We start from the raw sequence: 20,415 nt of genomic DNA, 5'->3' as shown, positions 1-20,415 counted from the left end.
ATAGTATTATGTTATGTATATCATTATAATTCCCATTTTTTTCACTAAGGTATATTCTTAAAGACAATCAGCATTTTACTTCTGTTAAGAATATAGAAAGCCATAAGAGAACGTTGTTCCCACCCAAACAATAAGTAAAACAAAGAAAATATACAGAACCAGAGCTACTGGGGGTTTGTTTGTTTGCTTGCTTTTCAATTCTTCAATGAATTGAAATCCCAAGGCAATGACGTACTTTGATTTTCAAAGGATAACAAACTCCTCTGAGGAAAATCAGGATAAGCCACACAAAGTACTTTGCAGTGGCAAAGCATATCAAACAGAGATGCCACTCATTAAAGCAGGTAAGAAAAAAAAAAACTTCAGTATTAACAAACACATAAACAGAGAGTGTGGGCTAGTGGGACAGGTTGAGTTCCAAACACAAAAGTAGTGTTCACCCACTTGCCAGATCTTTTTCATGAGCCTCCACCAGGTGACCATGAGAAAGAGTAGAGTCAAAAAGGGACAACTGAGAAAGTTTCCCTTAATGATGAAACACTGAGGTAAGTTCTTACTATGGGACAGGTGTAAAACCCACAAGTGACACTTCTCTAATATAAAGCAAAAGCTGTCTTCTTCTAGGTAGGGGGCAGGAAAATTTCCAGCTCAGATTCCAGAAATAGGTAAGCTGCCTCTGGAGAAAAAAATAAAGCAAAATCTGTCTTTTAGAGAAAATCTTTCTTCTTTTTATCCCAAGCAAAAGTTGGCTGCTGCTCGAGAAGGGTTAAATTCTCTGTTGTTTCAAGCCTCCTACACAAATACAAAACACAGTGCAGCTACCACTGGAGGAGAAGTAAAAAAATTGCTTATGTTCAATACCACCTGGACAAGACTTCTTAACTATGAAAGGCAGTTTTGTTGCTGTGGAGGAAAAGACAAAAATGCTGAGAATATGCCTTCTCTCCATTCTCTGAGACCCAGGGTTAAAGAGACTAATAGAAGTCTTGGGCTCCCAGACAATCTGACAGAAGCAGAGGCGTACCAGTTCCTAGGAGTTAATACTGTTTACTTTAGTCTCTATTGTTGTTTTGCATACAATGTCCAAATCTAATTTTAAAGATCACAAGAGACATGAATAAGCATGAAAAAAAAAAAGAACTCATCATCAAGGGATGATAAAGCAGTCAACAGAACCAGACTCAGAGATGGAACATATTTTGAAACTAATTGACTAGGACTTTTAAATAATTATAATGAATATGTTTATTAATCTATGGAATATAAGAACAGTACAGAACAGATGGAAAATTTTAGCAGTAAGATAGAAACTATAAAGGAAATCAGGTGAAATGACAGATTAAGAAAACATGATATCAAAGTTGAAAAATTTTTTCACATGCTTATTTGCAGACTAGAGGTATTACAGAAAGTTAGCAGTGAATTAGAACATATTTTGATTGAAGTTTTCCAAAATATAATATGTGTATGTGTATGTGTGTGTGTGTAGACAGAATGAAATATATAGAATGAAAAAATAAAATGAAATATCCAAAACCATTAGTAAATGATCTAACATATGTGTAACTGGACTCCCAACCTTAGAAGAGAGAGAGAGAAAGAGAATAGGATTGTAGAAGCATTTGAAAAGATAATGGGTGAGAACTTTACAAAATTATTGAAAGACAATAAATTACAGCTCTAATAAATTCACAGAATGCAAAATGATAAACATATAGAATAACATGCATAGGCACATCATAGTCAAACTGCTCAAAACCAAAGATGAGTAAAAAGTAATAAAGGTTGTATGAACTAGAAACACACTTCATATAAGGGAACAGAATTACATCAGATATTTCATTCAAAAGTATGCAGTCCAAAGAAAATGAGGTGACATACAGTACTGAAAGAAAAACAGCCAAACCAAAAGTTTAAAATAAATGTTAAAAACAGTTATTTAAGCAGAAATAATATAACAGATACATTTATAAAAACCCAAAAAAATGAGGTATAGCAAAAATTTAAGAACATGTATAAACTATATTTTTCCTGATTTAAAATCTCTTTAAAAGTCAAATGTGTAAACCAAAATAATAACAGTATATTTTGGGGCTATAATGTATTTAGCAGTAAAATGAATGACATAAATATCACAAAGCAAGATGGGGAGAAAATGAAAGTATACTCTATGTCCTTATACTGTATGTAAAGTAGTATAATATTATTTGAAGGTAGAGCATTATAAGCTAGATACACAGAGAGAGAGAGAGAGAAAGACATACATATATAAAACCCTAGAATAATCACTAAAAAAATGAAAGAAAAAATAAGTGTAATTAATAAATAATTAGTGGATATAACATGAAATAATAAAAATAATCCAAGAAGACATGGAAAGAGGAAAATCAGAACAAAGAATAGATAGTACACATTGAAAACAAAAGTAAAAGGGAAGATTTGAACACAAGCATATCAATGATTATTTTAATTGTAATTTTTTTAAACATTCTAATAAAAAGGTAAAGTTTATCAGTTTGGATGACAAAGCCATACTGAATTGCATGCTGTTTCCAAAATATATATGTAAAGACACATATTGCAAAAGGATGGGTAAAGATACACCATTACAACAATAACGAAAAGGAAACTGTAGTAGCTATGTAAATATGATAAAATTATACTTTAAAACAAGAAATTTTACCAGGGAGCAAAATCAACTAATTGATATTTAAAGAACTTTCAACTCAACAACAGCAGAATGGACATTAGTTTCAAGTGGACATGAAACACTTATCAAAAGAGACTATCTAACTTGAGCCACAGAGCAAAATCAATAAATTTAAAAGAATTGAAATTGCGGTGGCTCAAGCCTGTAATCCCAGCACTTTGGGAGGCTGAGGCGGGTGGATCACGAGGTCGAGAGATCGAGACCATCCTGGTCAACCTGGTGAAACCCCGTCTCTACTAAAAATACAAAAAATTAGCTGGGCACGGTGGCGCGTGCCTATAATTCCAGCTACTCAGGAGGCTGAGGCAGGAGAATTGCCTGAACCCAGGAGGCGGAGGTTGCAGTGAGCTGATATGGCGCCATTGTACTCCAGCCTGGGTAACAAGAGTGAAACTCCGTCTCAAAAAAAAAAAAAGAATTGAAATTATAAAACATGTATTTTCTGACCATAATAGAATTAAACTATATATTAACACACATATATTTTATATAGATCAAATACATGCTATGTATATTATATATATATATATATATATATCAGTAATATGTATGAAAAATTCTTACGTAATTAGAAAGTAAACAACACATTTCTAGGTAGCCCATGGTTTAAAGAAAGCATAAACAAATTAGACAACATTTTGAACTAAATAAAAGTGCTAATGGTATATCAAAGTTTGTGGAATACAGCTAAAACAATGTTTTGAAAGAAATTTAGAGCATTAAATAGTTACAAAACAAGAAAAGTCTCAAATAGTGATATTAGCTTCTAATAAAATAAACTGGATAGAGAAGAAAATCTCAAAGCAAGTAGAAGAAAGAAAATAATAAATGTAAGAGAAAAGTTAATTTAAAAAGAACAGAGAAAACTAAAGAAAAAGCAAATAAAAGCAGATTTTTTAAAAAAGATTGATGAAACTGATATAACTCTAGGTAGATTGACCAATATCAGGATATTTTATATAATATCAGGATGGATATATATATATATATATTCATTTTGCCATAAATATATCTAATTCACTGTTTCGAATCACTGAAAGATTTATCATGGTATACATTTACTTATGTTTACTCACATTTTCTGGTGATGTCACCCAAATTGCCTGTAACTCCTGACCACCATAAACATTGTTGCAATTAACACCTTCTCACATGGGTATGAGAATCGCTATGGAATATATGTCTGAGAACAGCATTGCTGAAGACTAATTTGCCCACTCAACTGCACTTGCATGTCTTTAGTGCATCTATCTCTCTGAGAGGTTACAGAGACTTACGTGAGAACATCAGGCTCTGCCCTAGGTGACATCCCATTCCCTTAGCTTCATAAGCTACCTGATACATTTTCAGAAATTATTTTTTTCATCTGATTGTTCTCATCTCATTGGTCCATAGTCATTGCTTTTTAAATCATCTTCCTATCTTATGCTCTCTGAAACTGGTCTTCTTCAGTAATGTTGTTTCACAGCAGTCTTTGAATTCCTCCTTTTAATTATTTCATGTTTTCTCTCCTATCCCTTTCAGGTTTGCTGGCTCTCTGAGAGACTGTCTTTCTCAGATTTCAGTTTGATTTTAACATTTTTCTTATGTGTTCTGACCCATTCTTATTTCCAGAGATAAACAACAAAACCCAGGTTGGTGCCCAGATTTTCAAAAATCTGTTATCTTGAAAACCTCATACACTCACCATCACCCTAACTTCATCTTCATCACAGTTGGAAAGATGAATTGAGTGATTAACATCTATAGTTTGAATACATTTGAATGTGTGATTAAAAGTTATGGGCTCAGTTTTTTTTTTTTAATGAGCAAAACTAAAGACATTGACTTAAAAAAATTGCAGTTATATAAAAAATTACATTATCTATAATACACCACTACATTTTTGACAATTCTTTAGTTCCTTTTTCAATAAAGTATCAAATTAATCATGGATTTTTCTCTCAGCTGCTTCATTTATATCCTGAATTAAATTTCCCATATTGCATGTCACAGGCATAAAATAATATTTTTCTGCTTTTCTGTAATTAAACACAAGGAGTAATTATGGTATTTATATTTACCATAAAATCTAATAAAATCTAAGAGATATTTAAGAATTTTAAGGACACTATAGAACTGCTCTTTTTATGATTTAGGGAAAGACAATTCCAGTGTACTAGATTACACCTTAATGAAGTGAATAATCCCTAATATGCAAAAAGCACAGGAAAAACAACCTAAGGAGTAGTTACTAAGTGATGTACAAGAGACCAAGGAGTAAAGAAACTGTAGGAAGTCCTAACTGATTGTTCAAAATGAGCATTCTAGGCACAGTTGTGTCTCATACACCTCCTCCTCTCATCTTCAGAACCTTCCAGCACTCCAGCCATTGCTGTGGCAAGTAGCTGGAGTAACATGGCAGCACTGAACCTTAGTAGCAAGACTTGTCTCCACCTCAACCCTGGAGTTTCTCTGTCACCACCTCATGGGATGTGTCAAGAAATTTGTTCAGCCATCCTGATGCATACACAAACTCGAAAATTCTTGCCAAAACAATAAAGCAAAACCATGAAGACAGTGCAATAGTCCATTGAAAGATAATATGTACAACATAACACTTAAAGACTCACAAGATGGTAAGATTAATTGGATTGTTTATTGTATTTCTTTGGCTTAAACAATGCACAAGAGATGAAATTTTTCTCAGGCACTATTAAATCTCTAAAGCCATTCAACTCACTACATGTTATATATTTCCCAGCCAGCTGTCAAAAGGAAAAAAAATGTCCATCTAATTAGAAGAATGAAGTGCTATTAGTACTTTTCCAACAAGAACGTGCCTTCTCCTCTTAATGTGGACACGTGAGGAAAAGTATTTACTTAATATTTTTAAATTCACTGTACTATCAATGAAGCAAAAACCTCTTTTTTATAGCACCAGAGATATCTGATTAACAGAAGTTATAATCTAACTCTTATTAACATTCCCACATTATATCCAGCAGATAAAACTTTCAGGCTCTTTTTTTAAAAAACTTGCATAGTCTCCAAAGAGATTCAAAGAGAGTTAGCTTTGAATGAGAACATCAGTGAACAAGAGTTCCTTATTAAGCATCCACTGGCCTGGGAGGGGTATCCCAGCATTGAGGAAGGCTAGACCCTCTTCAAGAAGCTTTTGGCCGTGGAGGAGAAGCCCAGTGTTGAGAAGGAGGCTGTCCTCAAGGATCCCATTATTAACACAGAAGCTCACTTTAAGGAAATTTTGACCTTGCAGGAGAGCCCAGTATTGAGCAGGAGGCCCACTTTAAGCAACACTTGGCTTTGTGTGAGAAGCCCAGCACTGAGAAGGAGATCATCTTCAAGGAGTCCTTGATTTTGCAGGAGAAGCACATCATTGAGAAAGAGACCCTCTTCAAAGAGCCATTAGCCTTGCAGATGTCTACCATCAATGAGGCATTCCTCTTCAAAGATACGACAGCTCTGAATGAGAAACCTACCACTGGGAAGGAGTTGTCTCTCAAGGAGCCATTGGCCTTACAAGAGAGTCCCATCTGCAAGGAAGACACCTTTCTCAAAACATTCTTGATTCTCCCAAGTTGGAAGCAGCCATATATGTCTAGCACTGCCCCGAATCCATAACAGGCAAGCCCAGCATTGCTACCATCACCAGCGTGGGCAAGTCCAATACCACCACTGAGTCCAGTGCATGTGAATCTGCTTCTAATAAACCTTTCTCACCGCAGCCCAAGGGAACACCAGAGATAACCCCACAGGAAGATACTGATGAGGACAGCAATGATGCAAGTTTCAACTCAGTATATGCCAAGGAAATCTTCAGTTACATGAAGGAGAGAGAGGAACAGTTTATACTTACAGATTACATGAACAGGCAGATTGAAATCACCAGTGACATGAGGGCCATTCTTGTGGATTGGTTGGTGGAGGTGGAGGTGTCCTTTGAGATTACCCAAGAGACCCTGTACTTGGCAGTGAAGCTGGTGGATTTCTACTTAATGAAGGTAGTATGCAGGAAGGATAAGTTACAACTAGTTGGTGCCATTGCCTTAATGATTGCAGCAAAATCTGAGGAGCCCAGCCCACTTCGTGTGGATGACTTTGTGTATATCTGTGACGACAATTAGCGAGATGAGATGCTCAAGATGGAAATCTACATCCTGTATGTCCTCAAATTTGACATTAACATTCCCATCAACTATCATTTTCTGTGTAGATATGCTAGGTGTAACCACACCAACATGAAGAAACTGACCTTGTCCTGCTACATCTGTGAGATGACCCTGCAGGAATACGACTATGTCCAGGAGAAGGCTTCCAAGCTAGCTACTGCCTCCTTACTCCTGGCCCTCTACATGAGGAATCTTGGACACTGGGTTCCCAACCTGGAGTATTACAGTGGCTACAGGATCTCTGAGCTTTACTCCTTGGTCAGACGGCTGAACAAACTGCTGACTTTCAGTTCTTACAGTAGTCTCAAGACTGTATTCCAAGTATTCTCATCTGGTCTTCTTTGAAGTCACCAAAATCTCTGCCTTGGATGTGTCAAAGCTGAAGGAGATTTTGAACTATGATTGTATGGCTGAGGGCCTGGTACTCTAGCAGCAGCCTCAGGGCCAGGCATGCATGTTAATAATAAGGTATATTTATTCTATGTATATTTATTGTATCAATTTCAGTTATCCAAAGTAATATGTACAGTTATTTGCATAAATCAAACTTGTGTGTGTATATATATATATATATATATGCAGATTTCCCAACACGTATACACATAAGTTGATATGTTCTTTAGTTTGCTAATTAATTACATCAGTCAGTCAGTAGATGTCAAGGAGACATAAAGCTGATACCATGCATGTGGACTTTGATTTCTGGAAATAAGGGAGGTAAACTAGCTACTTTGAAAGGGCTTTCAGTTACAATATGACTAAAATCTTGATAAAACATACTTTGAAAAACATTGAAGTTAAGATTAATTACAAATAAGGAAAATCTCCAATGGGTAAATATTAAGTCAAAACCACCACTACCACCACCACTACCACCACCACAACAAAAAAAAATGAACTTTAATGAGAGAAAAGAGTTGTGAATGGTACATAATTACCCTGGGAATTAATATCACTAGTGATGCTGTGATTAGAGCCAAGGCCTTGGGAATATCAGTGAAAGAGCTGGACCTAAAATCACTGGATTAAGATTGAAACCCTAAGGAGGTTAAAGTAGCTTCAGATTAGTAGCAGGTTCTGGGAACAAGCAAGAACAAATTAAATTATCTTGGCAGGTTAACATCACTGAGTCAGATTCAGTTTTTTACAAACTAAATTCAACCAAATATATAGCTAATACATTTTAACCATAAAAACAAACCTAGAAAGCACAATAACATGAGATAAAGTAAGCAGAAACTACAAAGGCAACAACTTTAGGCCTCTCAAAGACTTTAGATAATATACTTATCAGAAAAAAATGTAAAATAATGTAACATATTAAGAAGAAAAAGAATGATTTTTTTAAGTGAACAACTGAAAATAAACTAACAATTATAAAACTGATTTGGAAAAGAATAAAGCAAAGGTCTAGAACAACAATTTACAATTAATTTGTAGGTAAGAAAGCACCCAAAGATTATAAAAGAATTAGGAGACAGATGAGAATCAAGTACTCACATCATAGTGTAGAGATATAAGAAAATGGGAAATATGAAAGAATGTTATGAGAACTACAGGATAAACAAGACGGTCTGCTTTCTACTTGTAATCTCAAGAAAGAATAGAAAAATCGATGTGGCTAATGGTTTCTATGCAAAGAAGAAGGAAACTTTATTGAAAGATATTTACAACCCAGGCAACAAAGTAAGACCCCATATGTATAAAAAATAAAAATTAAAAAAACAGACAATCCATAGGTCCTGCTACTCAAGAAGCTGAGGTGGGAGGATAGCTTGAGCACAGGAGTTTGGGACTGCAGTTAGTTATGATCATACCACTGCACTCCAACTTGGTCAGCAGAGCAAGACCCTGTCTCTAGAAGAGGAAAATAAAAGAGAAATATTCAAAAGACTTAAATAAGTGGAATAATATACCCTATTCATGGACTAAAAGACTCCTTATTGTAAATATCTACCAAGCTGTTGTTTAAAATTTATCTCGGTATAAATCACAGTAAAATGTTTGAATGATTTTTTAGAGGTAATTTTGCATATGTATACCAGTAATGACATAATGTTCATAACAGTATTCTTCGTAGAAGTGAAAAAAACAGAAATGATGCATTGACTAGAATGTGGATAAATAAATTTTGCAATAATCAAGGTGGAATATTATCAAAGAATGAGAAGAATAAATTGTAACTATATAAAACAACATGGATAAATGTGAGAAATATAACGAAGGAAAAATGCATTTCATAGTGGATAAGGTAATTTGATATTTTATACTGCTCAAAACCAAGAAAACTAAGCAACATATTGTTTAACACTTAAATATATAGTAGTACTATTTAAAAAACTACAACAAATAAATGATAAGCACAAAATTAAGAGTTTTTGTTCTGGAGAGAAGTTAGGAATGAAATAGGGGAAGAAGAGACAATAGGTATTAATATTACTAATATTTTAATAGTTTATAAGTTTGAGAGTGAGGTCATAGTTAATATTTTAATTAACTTTTAAATGTACTTAAATGTTACATATATTGCTTAATATCTATCAAATACTATATTAAAAATGTATCTTGCACTTTATACATAGCTCTAAGATTGTTTACTCAAACTTTATTTTCATTTTATGCAAAAATTTAAAAAGGTATTTATCCATAGTGCTAGGCCACAAAATATCAGAAGCAGTGCATAGAAAATTAAAAGAAAAAAAAAAGAAAGTTAAAAGCAAAAAAAAAGGTTAGAAGAAAAAAAGTTAGGCATAAAAGTTATTTAATATAGTGAGAAATGGGCTAGCCCATTCCCCAGTTTTAGTACCATTGGGGAGTGTAATAATAGACTTTCCTTTGACAATCACGAGGCAACACACTCTCGAGCTTCTGTTAAGTTGCCAAAGCAGTATCCAGCATAATTCAGAAGAAATCCTAACTCAAGTTGTTCAAATAATTGTTTAGTATTCAGTGTCTGAGGGTGATGCCCCTTTTAGTACACCCAATCCTTTGTTAGGATAATCCTTCCTGCTTCTTATTTAAGGTCCTCTGCCTGGTTTCTAAAAGCATTTGAATTTTTAAAACTACAGATTAGCAACCTTTACAAAGTTTGGTTTCAAGCTGTTGACCTTACTTTGTTGGCATCTGCAAATAAAAGAAAGCTCTCTGGGAAGTAGGATTTTCAAGGTGGATAGAGAGGATCTTAGCCCATTTCTGCGTGGCTATAAAGGAATACCTGAGGCTGGGTAATTTATAAAGAAAAGGTGTTTATTTGGCTCACGATTCTGCAGGCTGTACAAGAAGCATAGTGCCAGCATTTGCCTCTGATGAGGGCTTCTGGCTGGTTCCACTTATGGAAGAAGGGAAAGGAAGCATGCTGTGTAGAGATCAAATAGTGAGAGAGGAAGGAAGAGAAGGAGCGGGGAGGTTCCAGGCTCTTTTAACCACCAGTTCTTTTGGGAACAAATAGAGTGAGAAGTCACTCATTACTTGAAGAATGGCTTCAAGCCATTCAAGAGGAATCTTCTCTCATGACTCAGACACATCCTGTTAGGCCCCACCTCCCACACTGCAGATCAGATTTCCATATGAGATTTGGAGGGGTCAAACAAACCAAACTATAGCATAGGTAGAAAGGAGAGTATCCAAGGGGAAGAAAAAATAGTGTGAGTAAAGGCAAAGGTGTCATTTTTCATTCTTGATTCCTCAATGTCCAAACTGCTTATCATTTATTTGAGATACTATCTGTCTGTTTTTTATAGCACCACATGAAATCCAGTGCACAGTCCTTTGGAAAAATGAACGTAGCTTAAGTATCTGTGGTGCATTTTCCTCCCTTTTGGTCCTATTCCTAGTTTCGGATCTTGCATTTACCCTAACCCATCTTCTGCATCCTAAAACGTATCAAGTTTATTCTGCACAAATCACCTGGAGAGGCGGTCACCAAAATCAAACCTTTCCATTTCTGAATCCCTTCGCTATGCCAAGGCAAAATTAAGTAATTCAACAATTAATGGTAACAAATAAAATACATCTCTATACCTTCCATGCCATTAAACTCAGCTAGTAGTAAAAGGAGGGTAAATTATTCAACTAAAGTAAACCACTCTGAGGCGTGAGTGACTCATTTATCATAGAGCAATTCTCTCAAGGGTTTTCCACAAGACTTTTGGTGGAGTGTTTGAGAGAGATGTATTTGAGTGCTCTTTTCAGTAACAACAGGCAAAATTACAAAGTGCATCATTAAAAAAAATTAAATAATCTTGTATCACTTTTATATAATGCTATAAATTATATGAGTTATAAACAGTAGTTATAAGATGGCATATAATATACAATGTGCATACAAATTTAATATATTTTATGGAGTAAAAATATCTTAATAATTATGTGTCAGTAGATTCTAGATTCAGTTCACGCTTTGCTATTAGATAGATGAGTGACCTCAGTTAATGAACTTCCTTGGCTTGGACTTTCTATTTGTTGCTCTTGTTTTCCATCAGAAATGTGGTGCCATATTGTTTAAGGGATAGATAGAGGCAAGGATTTGACTTCCTCATCTGCCAATAAGTTTATTTAATTAATGATGAAGTCTCAGTTTCATCATTCACAAAATAGAAGTAATGTTAATAGTACCAAAGTTAAATGATTCTTGAGATGGTTGAACTGACCCCTGCAAAACCCTTAACATGATACATGGTAAGCACTCAACAGAATTGTTTTTCTTAATTAGCAGACATAAATATGTACAAGGAATGACTTGTATGTTTTTAATCTCTGATTTTTCTTTAAGTTTGTTTATTCTATAATTATAATCTTGATTTCTTCTGTTTTTCAAAATAGTTACTCTAGATCTTCTCTAAGTCATTGATACAGCTACAAAATAGTAAACTGGATAAATGTCTCATGCAGCTATGAAAACATGATACTAAAGTTAATAAGATTTTAATTCTCATATTTTAAAATAGATATGTCTCTAGTATAAATCCCTTCAGATCTAGGCTGGTTTATTCTGGGCTAAGTTACATCTCTAATGACTAGGATAAAATGCCTGTTATAAGATGGGAAGTATGAGCCTTGTTCCTAAAAATGCTTGGGTGACTAGAGAATAGAACTGTGATACATAAGTGACAGCTTTAACATTTATAGTGGATGTTGACTACTTTGATCTTGAAAATGTTTCTAGAATTTTCATGATATGAAGAAATAATTTAAATAATTTTACATAATTGATAATTGAACAAACATCCTGTTAGAACATAAGGACTGCATTATGTGGAAATGCTTAGGTTTCTTTTATATTTTCTAAGAGTTTTATATAAATGTTATTTTGTTACAAGCATGTATTTGGTTACTAAGAGGAATGATAAAGCTCCTTTTTTGCCCTGAGAAAAGGAACTGAGCCAAAAGTGTACTTCTGAGAAAGAAAAGCTTCCTGCCAGCCATTAGAAACCTTCTACAAAGATTCCAAAGTTTCTGTAGTGACAGGATGATATTCAGCAGGAACATTCTCTTGCTTTGCTTTGGAGAATGTAGTTAGGGATAATTCAAAAGTACTAAAATTATAGATGAAGAAGAAACTTAGAAGGTGAAAACATACATCATTCATTATATAAACAAAAGTGAAGGGTGTTGAGGTAAATGGGCTAGAATCTGTTGCAGCCAAAATCTTCACAACTTTACTAAAAAATCCAGTTCCTTCATGCAAGTGTGTCTATTCTACAGTTCCCCTTGCTCCCTTGCACTCTTTAACACTGACAAAATTTACATTCATGCAATGGAATCAAAATAGGGTTCTGCACTTTCTCTAAACCCTGCTCAACATAATCCCATTTGTTTTGCGGATAGTCCATAAAGAAGTCAATACATTTCCATAATTTATTGAGATGTCAGCTCCACAAACTTCGTTGGAGCCTTAAAAGACAAGCTACATCTTTTTATTGTTTTAAAAGATCCATTGACCTCACGTAAGGAACACTTCAAGGAGTTTTTTGTGTGTGATCAATACATTTCTATATTTATAAGCCTAATCAGAGTCCATCTGATTTTCTGCTAACGTACTGCTCAAAGAGAGAGTCACATAATCAAAATTATAAACTTTACTGCATTGATTTTTTTGTTCTACTTGTTACTCAGACCACAAAAATAATTAAATATTTTCTTTTTAATAACTACAACCTGACACAAAATCATTTCTTTTGGAAATATCTCCCTAATGTCAGGACTATAGCATCTTTTATTCCCAGTCCTGCCATTTCTCATTCTAATTATTAGACTTTAACAGGTCCAAGACTTGTTTTAAATGCTCTAGTCTAAAAATTTAACAGCTGTTCCCCACGCCATATATAGAAAGCCAGTCAGCTGCCTTGAACTGACCTCAATGGCACAGTCACACAGAGCCATATCTCCATCGTAGAGACTCCAGCCTCACATTATAAATACTGCAGTGTTATCTATAAATACGTGCATTTCAACACATTTCACCTGCTGTTGTTTTGCTGAGGCAAGTGCCTGCTACCCTTATTGATGTAGCAGCAAGCACCTTTGAGACTTGAACCATATTTATTTCACTTAAAGACAGGGATAACAGAGCTAGTGAATGTTTAACTGACTCCATCAAAGTGTGGGAAGAGGTTTCAAGAAATTAAAATAAACAGGACCAATTTGGAGGAAATATATATAAAATAAAGAGAAATTGCATCTCACAATGATGGCAGGCTATATTTTAATTTGCTGATGTGTTAAGAAAATACACCTTTCTGTATTATATGGCGAATCATTTCACTTCCCATTGACTTATGCACATTTATTACGTGGTTTGTAGAGGAGTACGTGAGTGTGTAAGCAGCTCATTTCTGCCTGCCACATCAAAGCCACTGCCTCTGCTGCCAGGTATTTTCTTCGTCATAGCAGCTTTTCCATTTAAAGGGATGAACAGGAGCTGAAGACACTTAAATGCTTAGCATTTTCACTTTGTATCTGAATACACTCAGATTAATTTAGGCCATAGGGTGTCTTCATTCAACAATAAATGTGCCTCTTTTGAGTTTTACGCTATCTCAGTTAAGGGATTTCTGAATCACAACCTGCAGTTTTAGCTAGCTTTCTTAAACTCTCCAAAGGCTCAAATCAATCACCATTCCTTTACTCATGATCGAATCACCAGTCTGTAAAAAATCAATGGTAGGTGTTGAAAACCATTATCTCAGTTCTTATTTTTAATAGAAAAAATGAGTCATAAATGTGTTATAACTTTACATAAATGTGTTATAATTTTACTTTTTCATTTTAGTGGAGACGTGTAAAACAGCAGTATTTTTCTACCTCAAAATTTGCAAAGACTTTCCGTGGATCTTTCCAAGTCAACATTCAGTGTATCTTATATTAAACCAACATGTAAAATGCATATAAAACGTACTTGCTATTGTAAGTAAACTTATGAATGGTGACCAAACTTATAAGCTAAAAATTAACTGTAACATTTCCAGATGTCAAAAAGTATCTTGTTTTTTTTTTTTAAAGATGTGTGTGGTTTGTTTTAAAATGTTCTAAAAATTCATTCTTTGAGGACCTAAAAGAGTAAATCAAAATTAATTCACTGCACATCACAACAGTGAGTTTCCAGGAAATTTAGCTAAAACTCTGGTTATAAAGATGTCCCTAAAGCTAGCATGGATTTTGAAGCTTAATATAAAATATTATTTTCTAAAAATAATGCAAATATAATTTCAAAAAAATCGTTTTGTACAAAGCATTGCCTTCAAACTATGGCACTCTTTGGGCATGCACTTTTTTTTTTTTTTGAGACAGAGTCTCGCAATGTCGCCAACAATGTGTCAACCTCTGAGACAACCAAAAGTCTAAATTGTCACTTAAGCTAAAACATATTTATAATTTTTTCTACTTTAACTTTAGTATCTACAACATGTGACAGGCTTATATTAAGATAACTCCAGTATCTCCTAAGACAGTTCATTTCATATTGAGTTAGCTTTCACTGTTCAATATAATCTCAATCTGGAATTTATCTTGGTAGTACAGTTATTGGTCCTAGGTGCCCATAGATTTCTTGGATTCAAGTTTACCCTCCTTTCATGTGACTGGACATAATATTTGCCCCAGCTTTGCACGTCCCTTAGGTTTTAGGAGAATTTTTTGCACTCAGAAAAATAGATCTGGGAGTGGTATAGATAGTAGTAGAAGTTGAAGTTCTGTGAATTGAGTTCCCAAAGGTAGAGCATTGAATGAGAATGAAAAATAGCATATTGTCATATTGTAGAATGGTATGTGGGGTATAACTAACATCTTAGCATCATTTTTTTTGTTTGTTTTTTTGAGATAGAGTCTTGCTGTCACCAGGCACCAGGTTGGAGTGCAGTGGCACAATCTCGATCACTACAACCTCCATCTCCCGGAGTCAAGCAATTCTTCTGTCTCGGACTCCCGAGTAGTTGGGACTACAGGCACGTGCCAACATGCCCAGCTAATTTTTATATTTTAGTAGAGACGGGTTTTTTTTTTTTTTTTTTTGAGACGGAGTTTCGCTCTTGTTACCCAGACTGGAGTGCAATGGCGCAATCTTGGCTCACCGCAACCTCCGCCTCCTGGGTTCAGGCAATTCTCCTGCCTCAGCCTCTTGAGTAGCTGGGATTACAGGCACGCGCCACCATGCCCAGCGAATTTTTTGTATTTTTAGTAGAGACAGAGTTTCACCATGTTGACCAGGATGGTCTCGATCTCTCGACCTCGTGATCCACCCGCCTCAGCCTCCCAAAGTGCTGGGATTACAGGGGTGAGCTACCGCGCCCGGCTGAGATGGGGTTTTACTATGTTGGCCAGGATGGTCTCTATCTCTTGACATTGTGATCCGCCTGCTTCGGCCTCCGGAAGTGCTGGGATTACAGGTGTGAGCCCCCGCGTCCAGCCATCTTAGCATCATTTAACCATCCTGCATATAACACATTTTTATCTTAAGAATCCCAGGCTGGGCACAGTGGCTCATGCCTGTAATCCTAGCACTTTGGGAGGCTGAGGTGGGTGTATCACTTGAGGTCAGGGGCTCCAGACCAGCCTGGCCCACATGGTGAAACCTCGTCTCTGCCAAAAACAAAAAAATTAGCCTGACATGGTATTGCAAGCCTGTAGTCTCAGCTACTTGGAAGGCTGAGGCAGGAGAATCACTTGAACTCCAGAGGTGGAGGTTGCAGTGAACCGAGATCACTCCACTGCACTCCAGCCTTGGTGACAGAGCCTGACTGCCTCTCAAAACAAACAAGCAAACAAAAAACAACAAAACGAAACAAAACAAAAATCCCAAGTGCCTTTATTAGGTGTAGGCAAATTGTTTACATGCTTTTTCAATTTTCAGTGCCATTATAACTTGGTGTGTCAACTCTTGAAATATATAGATAGGGATGTAGATGTAAATATAGATATATCCAGAAATAAAGCATGTCCCATGCCGACAGCTCTCTTTCAATTCCAGTATGTAATTAATGGTTAAATTTCATTTAATCATATCACTTTTTTTTTAATTGGACCTCTCCTATATTAGAAGGTGCTACTTTAAGCTGCTATAACATGAGAACAAGAACTAGAGCAGCTGACATACAATCAAAGTACATTAAGTCCTCACTAACCATTGACAGGTTCTTAGAAACTGACTGTAAGCAAAATCATATATAACAAAACGAATTTTATCATAAGCTAGTTGATACAAACAAGGGGTAAGTTCCAATGGCATATTTTTGTTCACAATGTATCACCAAACTTCTAAAAAAAAAAAAAACCAAAACACTTCTAATCTCAAACATTAAAATGAATGTGAGCTATACATATATTTAAGAAAGAGTAATCAAATAAGTAAGATAATTATTTACCCAGTTATACCAGTTAAGGGTCAGGGGTGGCTAGACCCTATCCTGGAAGCTTTTGTGCAAGGTGGGACCTTGACCATCTGGGACAGGATGTTATCCCCTTGCAAGGTGCACTTACATACCCACACACATTCAGTCACACTGAGAAAATTGAGACACAACAATTCACCCTAAGATGCACGTCTTTGGAATGAATGTGGGAGAAAACCAGGGTACCCAGGGAAAACCCACACAGACAGGGGGAGAATGAGCAAACTCCACTCAGATAGTTGGCCCAGCCAGGATTCTTTTTACTTGTTTTCTTACCAACATAATGACAAAGCAACTTTTAATGAAACACTGTTATTGGAGGACCTGCTATATGTCTCTATTTTACATTAACCACCAGGCCAGTCCAGGCTGAAGGACAGCTCTGCTTCATATCATTCAGGGACCTAGGTTTCATCTACCTTATTACTCTGTCATAACTTACAGTACATTGTCCTCATCCACACGATTTATAGTGGCTCACCAATACCACATCTACATACCAAGCACAGGATGGGTAAAGAAAAAAAAGGAGTTAGATTGCAAGCTACATCACTTTAATTGACATGGCTCAGAATTTGACATATTAGTTTTATTCACATACACTGGTCAGTAGTTCATCACATGTACACATCTAACTATGAAGTAAGCTTCGAAAGTAGTTTTTCTCTTGTATGTTTATGTAGTCAATTAAAGCTGACAGTATGGGTGGAGCAGGAAAAGGAACTATATTATTTGAATTAAAAAAAGAATAAATTTTCATGAGAAGAATTAGGAAATGCTTCCATATTTCCCTTGGAACATTTAGATTAATTTCAACGTCTTTTACTGTTAATATTTATCTTAAAACCAAATATTGTTTTTTATTAAAATACTGATTATATGCAAATCAAAATAGAAAAATTGAGGCAAGTATAAGTAAAGAAAACTTTTTTTTTGAACGAAGAAAAATTTTCATCCAGAAATAAAACTATTATACTTAAATGTTTATGTACATTAATGATTTCTTAATTATTTCCTTAACACAAAAATCTCTGAAGTGTAATTGCTATGTCAAGGAGAATATAATATTAAGGTCTTTGAAACATGTTACTAAAATATCCTCCAAAACTCTGTACTAATTTATACTCCAATAGAAAATGCACTAGGATGTGTTTCTTTCAATCTTTTTGTGAAGAGCTTTATTGAGGTGTAATTTACATACCATAAAAGTCACATATTGACATATATATTTCAATGACTTTTAGTAGATTTACGTAGTTGTATAAGCATCACTACAACATTAAAACATTTCTATCACCCTAAAAAATTACCTCTTCTCCATTTGCAGTCAGTCCCTACTCCCACGTCTTAGGCCCAGGCAAACATTGCTCTCTGTCTCTTAGAGATTTGTCCTTTTTAGAAATTTCACATAAATGAAATCATCCAATACACAGTCTTTTGTGTCTGGTTTCTTTCACTATTTTATAATGCTTTTGAGATTTATTCACATCCATAGTCTGTTCATTATTATGTCTAAATTACACTCCATTGTATAAATATGATGCATTTTGTTTACCATTTCAGCAGTTGATGGATATTTGGATTGTTACCCCGTTTTTTTGCAATTATAAATAATATCATTATAAAAATGTTTAAGTCTTTGCATGGACATAGATTTTTAATGTATTCCTAAATGTTAATAGAATCTTCTTAATACATCAATTTTAAATATGAGAATAAACATATGTGTGTGTGTGTGTGTGTGTATATATATATATGTGCATTCACTTTTTATATGAATAAAACAATTTCAATATTGCTTAGAATAGCAAAGTTTTTCCAGAAACGGTCTTAATTTTAAGTGACAGTTCACATTCCAAAGCAATTTCTATGCCATAAATTTTTCCTGATTATATTCTGCTAGGAAGACAGATGCTCTAATTTTTGGATTAAGATATATTCTTTCTTAAATTCTTGGCACACACCACATTATTCAACAACATATTGGAAAATATTGCATTCTGAATTGAATGTGCTCAATGCATTTTCTTTTTATATTATAAATTCACATATCTATTCAACAAATGTTTATTGACAACCTGTAGTAATGCACCAAGCACTGTTTTTGAAACAAAGGAAAAAAATAGAGTAGAATATTGCCTTTGCCTTTGTGGAGCTTTACAAACTACAGAGGCAAACCCAGTATAAAGCTGTAAGAGTAGGTACTATGTAATCTACAGAACAACAAATTCAACTTTAGGAGGCCAGAAGAAGGAATATCCAAGCTAAAACCTGAAGGATAGGGTGAGTTATCTAAGAAAAAAAATGAGAAAAATCAGTCAGACAGGAGACAGTAGCATATGCAAAGGCCTTATGTTAATAGAACCTGGTCTCTTTGGGAAACTATAGATAATTTTTATGGTCTGAGGAAAGCTTCTGCAAGGAAAATAACAGGAAGATGTGGAGAAGCAAGAAGACACAAAATTATAATATGATTCATAGCCACATTGAAGACTTGCAAGCCAAATCTTCCACCGAAGTTTCCTTTGTAATTTCTATTCATACTGTCAGGTTTGGTTAAAATAATTCCCCTAAGGAAACAATTTCTGGGCTTTAAACCATGAGGGTACAAGGTACATAATTACATTGCTTCAGTGGCACCTTAAAATCCTCATTTAGGATCTGAAAGAGTTAGACATAAATAGTAGATCTCTCTACCCTATTAGAATATAAACTCTTAAAGACAATATATTGCAAGTGTTTCATTTACCATTCACTATTTCATCACACTGTAACTTTCATATAAAATATTCCCAACAAATACATGCTGAGTGAAAGAAAGGAATTTGCTATTTATTATATAAATATTGAATAGGCCCAGATGAGTTTTAAGCATATTTGCAACTTGATGAGGTCACTGTATTGTGGAGAATAGCCCAAAGAAAGAAGGCAACACTGGCCATAAGAGAATAAGATAATACTATAGACTATTTACTCAGAGTCGCACCATGTCCTAAGCCCATCATGTATTTTATACCTCTTAATTGTCATAACTTTGTGAAGTAGATCTTATCACTATTTTATGTAAATCAGAAACTGAGGCTCAAATTAGATAAGAAAATTGCCCAAGATCACACAAAGTGTGTATGTGGTAGAAGCATGATTCAAAAACTGAATTTTTAATTCTAAATATTATACTCCTGATTACTATGCTCTATGGCCTGTAATAAGTCAGGTAAATAATAAAGTTGACCTGAATTAAAACAGTTTCTCTTTAGGGGTAGGAGAGGAGTAGATAGACAAAATAGACAAAGAGAAAGTCAGCCAAAAAAAAAAAAAAAAAATTGCTGCACTAGTAGAGAGGAACATGGTAAACTCAAGATTCAGGAAACTAAACTGGGTACCTTGGAAGCCCACACAGTGTCACAAGGACTACAGTAAGATCAGGCAGCAAGACAAAGCCAGAATGTGGGGTCTCCTTCCTACCAGCCATAGTCAGGAGCTCAGCCTTCATCCCAAAAGCAATGGGAACCTACTCAAGGGTTTTAGTAAGACAGTACAACAATCAAATGTGTAGTTGAACAAGAACATTATGAATTCAGTTCGACAGTACCAATGAAAGTTGAAGAGTTAATTTGTGGAGATTGGGGAAAATTGTTAAAACTGGCGATAT

General features: G+C 34.9%; 1 pseudogene; it reads left to right on the top strand.

Moving 5' to 3' along the window:
* The first annotated feature begins 226 nt into the window (after positions 1–226).
* LOC105715870 (G2/mitotic-specific cyclin-B3-like) lies at positions 227–7,309 on the top strand (annotated as a pseudogene).
* Positions 7,310–20,415: the final 13,106 nt, after the last annotated feature.

This window comes from Aotus nancymaae, unplaced genomic scaffold, assembly GCF_030222135.1.
Source record: "Aotus nancymaae isolate 86718 unplaced genomic scaffold, 86718_ANA_hifiasm-v0.15.2.pri h1tg000064l_0, whole genome shotgun sequence".
In the NCBI taxonomy this organism is placed as follows: Eukaryota; Metazoa; Chordata; class Mammalia; order Primates; family Aotidae; genus Aotus; species Aotus nancymaae.
Note: the sequence above shows the minus strand (reverse complement) of the source record. Positions and strands in the feature narration are given on the sequence as shown.